Consider the following 5,978-nt stretch of genomic DNA (forward strand, 5'->3'; position numbering starts at 1 on the left):
CTTTCATTCGAATTTTAAATTAAATTTATTTGATCTAAATTTAAAATTTTTCATAGTCTTATTCAGAATTTAAGTATTTTCATAACAAAATTCTCATTAAAAATGACTACAGTAGCCTACTTGTAAAATATCTATAATAAAATTTTTAATTTATAAATTATTCAGTATTCAAATATAACTACTCAACAACTTTTAGAGAGCGCCAGAAAATTCAACCCCTAAAGCGGCTGAACTACGAATCTAGCCGTCGGAGTTCCCTAGTAGCCCAGTCAATAAAGGTTTTTTCGATCCGAAAATTAAATAAAAGCTGAATCTTCTACCATCGATAGAACCCTCCCAGAGGGTCATTCTCCCAAAAGTCCCAAGAAATCCCCTTGGAGCTTTCCCCCCTAGCACCCCTTAAAGTTGAAAAATGCAGGTAATCACGGAAAATCAATTACCTCTGTACTCATTGATCGGAAACAGCTTTATTATATGCCATTCGATTCGTTACATTATGGACTACAATATTAGTTATATTCATTTTTTCAATAAAATCAACATTTTTCTTGATAAAATAATATATATGTAAAAGTTTAGGGGGTTTGCGATTTGATTTTTTTGTTTTCTTCGATTAACTTCGAAGCAAGTAGTTTTAAAGAACAATGTGACGAATAATTATTGCAGCCAAATTCATTGCGAATCCATTGATGTATATTGTTATGTATTTGCGATTCGATTTCACGCCGTGGAAGGGGAAACAGCCGACGCGGCTGACTCCCTTCACCATAGTAAACAGAATAATACTGCTGTCTACATTGCATCTCATTTACAGTATGGCGCTCGAAACAATCAATTTTGTCTATTGTTTTGACATGCACTGTATATTGATTTTCACTTTTCAATACTCTTAAAAAATATTACAATTTTCTTGATTTAACCATGCTCATGATAAAAATCAGGATTTCGTTGTTTTCTCACAGAATTTATTATATTAATTTGAAGTGTGCCTTCTCCATACGAGTCAGAGGTAACACAATTTGATAACTCTAGTTTCAGATATTGATGTTTTTCAACGAAGTTTCATGATATATTATGTGTCCGACTCCTTCATCTTATCCTTATTTTGTGAAAAATGAAGATTCAAAATTTATTTTCGTAGCTTTTATTGTGTTTTAAGTTGTTTCATCACTCTTTATAATTTAAACACTTGATAATGGAATGAATATCATCAGATCACATGAACAAAAAATTTTCAAGCTGAAAGTAGATTAATTTGTTGCACATTCGGTTCAAATATTAACAAATGTTACCAAATATTATCACATATAGTGAGAACGAATTATTCTGAAGCTTACTATTCTCACTGAACATGAAGAGGCAATACCAAGCCAGAATCGCAGTTCCGTTCAAATCATTATTATCAGAGCTTTCAAATTGATGCTATGTAACTATGGATGTTATCCCCATCTCACAATTTCCCTATTTATCCTTATCCTGATTCAGAATAAAGTAGTTGATCTCTTTAATCACAAAAATCAATGTACAGTACCTATAATAAATAGTAAAAATAACAAAATTTCTAGTAATAATGCAACTTTTTCTAGGTATGAATTTCAAGGCTCATAAAATGACTTTTTCTCAATCACAGGCAGAAACTCCAATGATTATCATAATAGTAATTTAATGAAAATTGTTTATATTGTACATTGTTCGACGTAAGATAAGCTACATCCTTAAGGTAACCAGCGTATTTAGGATTATCATGTTTATGAATGAAAGGCATCGCCTGTGTATCCGACAGATGTCGCACGCAACCGGTTGGCCGGTGTCCATTGTTCAGTGCACTCGACTGACAATAATCGAAAATCACAGTCATGCGACAGCAGTGTGTAGCCCGCCTTAAGGTGAGTTTTAGTTTGTACGACAGGAAAGGATTTCAATTTGTCTAAATAACTTAGAATATTATGGTCTGTGAAGGTATATACTCTTAAATGTTAATATGCTGATATTGAAATAATACAAAGGAAAAGTTAATAGTTTAGCCGTTTGCACACTTCAAATTTGGAAAACAAAATGTACTCTGACAATATGCCCGTCGTCGCCGACAGCGGAAGTTTAAGCACAAACGAAAACACACCTTTAAATAAGGTATAGGCTAATACAAACCTTCATGTGAAGGTGCGTTCAGATATACGCGCCTCCAACACGGTCCGCCTTCGCGCTCATGAACGTTACGGGAGATGTTAGCTCTTCTCGCGTTCCACTCTTGCAACCCGGTCGATCATCAATCGATCTGCTCGAGTGACGTTTGACAGCGGAGCAGAGCGAAAGTCTGTAGGCACCTTTAGGCCCATGTAAAACGAGCGCTCATGCCGTGACGGGTTAACAGAATCTACAGCATGAGCGGCGTTGCTAGCAACGGTAGCGCCACGTACAGTACGCGTCCCGTAGCTTTGCCACCGTGACTACGTCATATTATAGGCAAGGTTCACGGGGAAATATTCCTATTTCTACACAATCAGGCTTCAGAGACTCTAAATGGAGGAAGCTCCCTACACACAGTTCGATCATGAATGCGAATGAGTTATAGGCCTACCAATGGAAAGAGCATGTTGAACGTATGTCAACTGATAGACTGTGTTGTGCTAAGAGGTTATCTTTTCGGATGCAACACGTTGCTTCAAAGAAGAAACAAAGAGCATCTGTTGCTAATGTAGAGATCAACTCCTTGTGAATCTTTTCGGATGAAACACGTTGCTTCTGAGAAGATACAAAAAGCGTCTGTTGCTTATGGAAAGAAACATCAATTCCTGTTGTTTCTGTGAAGATACAAAAGAGCATCTGTTGCATATGGAAAGAAACATTAACTCTTTGTGTATCTTTTCGTATGCAACACGTTGCATCTGAGAAGATACAAAGGAACATCTGTTGCTCATGGATACACCAAAGCTCCTTTTCAGATGCAACGAGTCGCTTCTGAGAAGATACAAATGAGCATTTGTTGCTAATGGAAAGAAACATCAACTCCTTGTGTATCTTTTCGTATGCAACACGCTGCTGCAGAATGAGAAGATACAAAAGAGCATCTGTTGCTTACGGAGAGATAAATTTTCAAAAATGTTCCATGTTTTTGAACGATTAGTATTGTAGTTTAGTGGCCCTCCACCCATAGGCAAAGCTACAGGACGCGGACTGTACAAAATTACTTTTGACTTGAGAGGGACATGCGCAGCCGAGAAGGCATACAGCGGTAAGGTTACAATGGATATTACCGTCCTGAACCAGCCAGCGGCACAGAATGGAAACTTGTAATCAAACGCCTAACTTATCTAACCAATGCTTCTTACATGACACAAATACTAGACACGTCACGTGACCTTGGGAAGTTCCAATCCTGGTATTGTGATTGGCTCGTGGCAGTGAACGAGATCAATTGATCCGGATCATTAAAGTGATCCGAACCTACCATCAATACTATTACAATGCGACGCTTCCTAACAAGATTTTTGCGTCAGGGTACTAGCAAAGTTTCCATACTGTATGTATACTGTGCAAGCGGTCTCTAATTTTTAGTGAGTTCTAGTTTTCTTGCGCACATGGTAAACATACAAGATTTCCTCTCTGAAAGCATTGAGTCTAATCGACAAAATTGGCAACTCCGCTTCTACCTATGACTCTATCCATCTGTGCAATTGGCTGATCTCCCTCCATTTCTCTGCACCGCATATTCCTCAAAGTCAAAAGTAACGTTGCAAGGAGTATATTTTTTCACTCGTAAAACATGGCCTTACAGTACCAACTACACTTTGCAGCGTGATAATCTACAGCTATAGTGAGGTCCAGGTTATAATGGCAGTGGTTGATTAGCAATGGTATTGCTATCCTTGTCTATCATTCAACAAAGCAGATAGCGATATCTCTTTCTAGCTTTGCTCTGTTGGCAAATTGGTTTTAACAATGTAGAATTAACGATTAATTAACAAAATATTTGATCTTAGTTATGAAAATTCATTATGAAATTATTGCAAAATATAACGCATTGCTTAATAAAATATAATTGATTATTTTAAACAAGGATGAACCGTTAATATTACATCAATAAACCTGTATCAGCTACCGTCTATAGAAGGCATTGACAAGACAGAGGATCGGCAACGTTGTTCTCCTATCTTTCTCCACTGCCATTATAACGTGGACCTCACTATAGTAGAGCCGCAGTCTTACCTTTTTTGAAGTTCTGCGAAGACCTCCTCCTCCTCCTCCTCCACAATGCCTGAAAAGCCCCCACAAAACGACACTCCCCACCCCAAGAAAAAACACCCCATGCGCATTTATTTCTCACAAAAAAACATACAAAAGTTGTACAGTATGAAACAACAACAAATCAAGAAACTTCAAAATTAATTCAACGTCTTTTGTGCGTGAGTGAAACCAGATTTGAGTCCTTACAATCTAACACTTCACTTTTCTACTATAATATAATTAATCCATCAATGGACTAAAATACTTCGTACGCCTCATCCTTTTCTAGTATATAGACTCTGAATGTGAAGACATAACCTAACAAAACAGCAGACAACAAACGCTTTAACTCTCGACCAATAAGAAGCGTTGATCCCGGTACCGGTTTTGTGGAACATACTTTTCGAGCGGTGCAAGTGAGCATGTACCACTCCACTCTGTTCCAAGATGGCGACCGGTACCTGAACTGTCAAAAGCTCCCACCGAACGCATTTTCGTGTCCTTGGTCGAAATCGTACATGTACCGCAACCTCCCATGAACACAATCAATGGAAACTTGTAATCAAACGCCTAACTTATCTAACCAATGCTTCTTACATGACACAAATACTAGACACGTCACGTGACCTTGGGAAGTTCCAATTCTGGTCTTGTGATTGGCTCGTGGCAGTGAACGAGATCAATTGATCCGGATCATTAAAGTGATCCGAACCTACCATCAATACTATTACAATGCGACGCTTCCTAACAAGATTTTTGCGTCAGGGTACTAGCAAAGTTTCCATACTGTATGTATACTGTGCAAGCGGTCTCTAATTTTTAGTGAGTTCTAGTTTTCTTGCGCACATGGTAAACATACAAGATTTCCTCTCTGAAAGCATTGAGTCTAATCGACAAAATTGGCAACTCCGCTTCTACCTATGACTCTATCCATCTGTGCAATTGGCTGATCTCCCTCCATTTCTCTGCACCGCATATTCCTCAAAGTCAAAAGTAACGTTGCAAGGAGTATATTTTTTCACTCGTAAAACATGGCCTTACAGTACCAACTACACTTTGCAGCGTGATAATCTACAGCTATAGTGAGGTCCAGGTTATAATGGCAGTGGTTGATTAGCAATGGTATTGCTATCCTTGTCTATCATTCAACAAAGCAGATAGCGATATCTCTTTCTAGCTTTGCTCTGTTGGCAAATCGGTTTTTAACAATGTAGAATTAACGATTAATTAACAAAATATTTGATCTTAGTTATGAAAATTCATTATGAAATTATTGCAAAATATAACGCATTGCTTAATAAAATATAATTGATTATTTTAAACAAGGGTGAACCGTTAATATTACATCAATAAACCTGTATCAGCTACCGTCTATAGAAGGCATTGACAAGACAGAGGATCGGCAACGTTGTTCTCCTATCTTTCTCCACTGCCATTATAACGTGGACCTCACTATAGTAGAGCCGCAGTCTTACCTTTTTTGAAGTTCTGCGAAGACCTCCTCCTCCTCCTCCTCCACAATGCCTGAAAAGCCCCCACAAAACGACACTCCCCACCCCAAGAAAAAACACCCCATGCGCATTTATTTCTCACAAAAAACATACAAAAGTTGTACAGTATGAAACAACAACAAATCAAGAAACTTCAAAATTAATTCAACGTCTTTTGTGCGTGAGTGAAACCAGATTTGAGTCCTTACAATCTAACACTTCACTTTCTAATATATAGTAGGATAAAGGCACGTAAGAGTGAGG

Source organism: Nilaparvata lugens, chromosome Y (assembly GCF_014356525.2).
Source record: "Nilaparvata lugens isolate BPH chromosome Y, ASM1435652v1, whole genome shotgun sequence".
Lineage (NCBI taxonomy): Eukaryota > Metazoa > Arthropoda > Insecta > Hemiptera > Delphacidae > Nilaparvata > Nilaparvata lugens.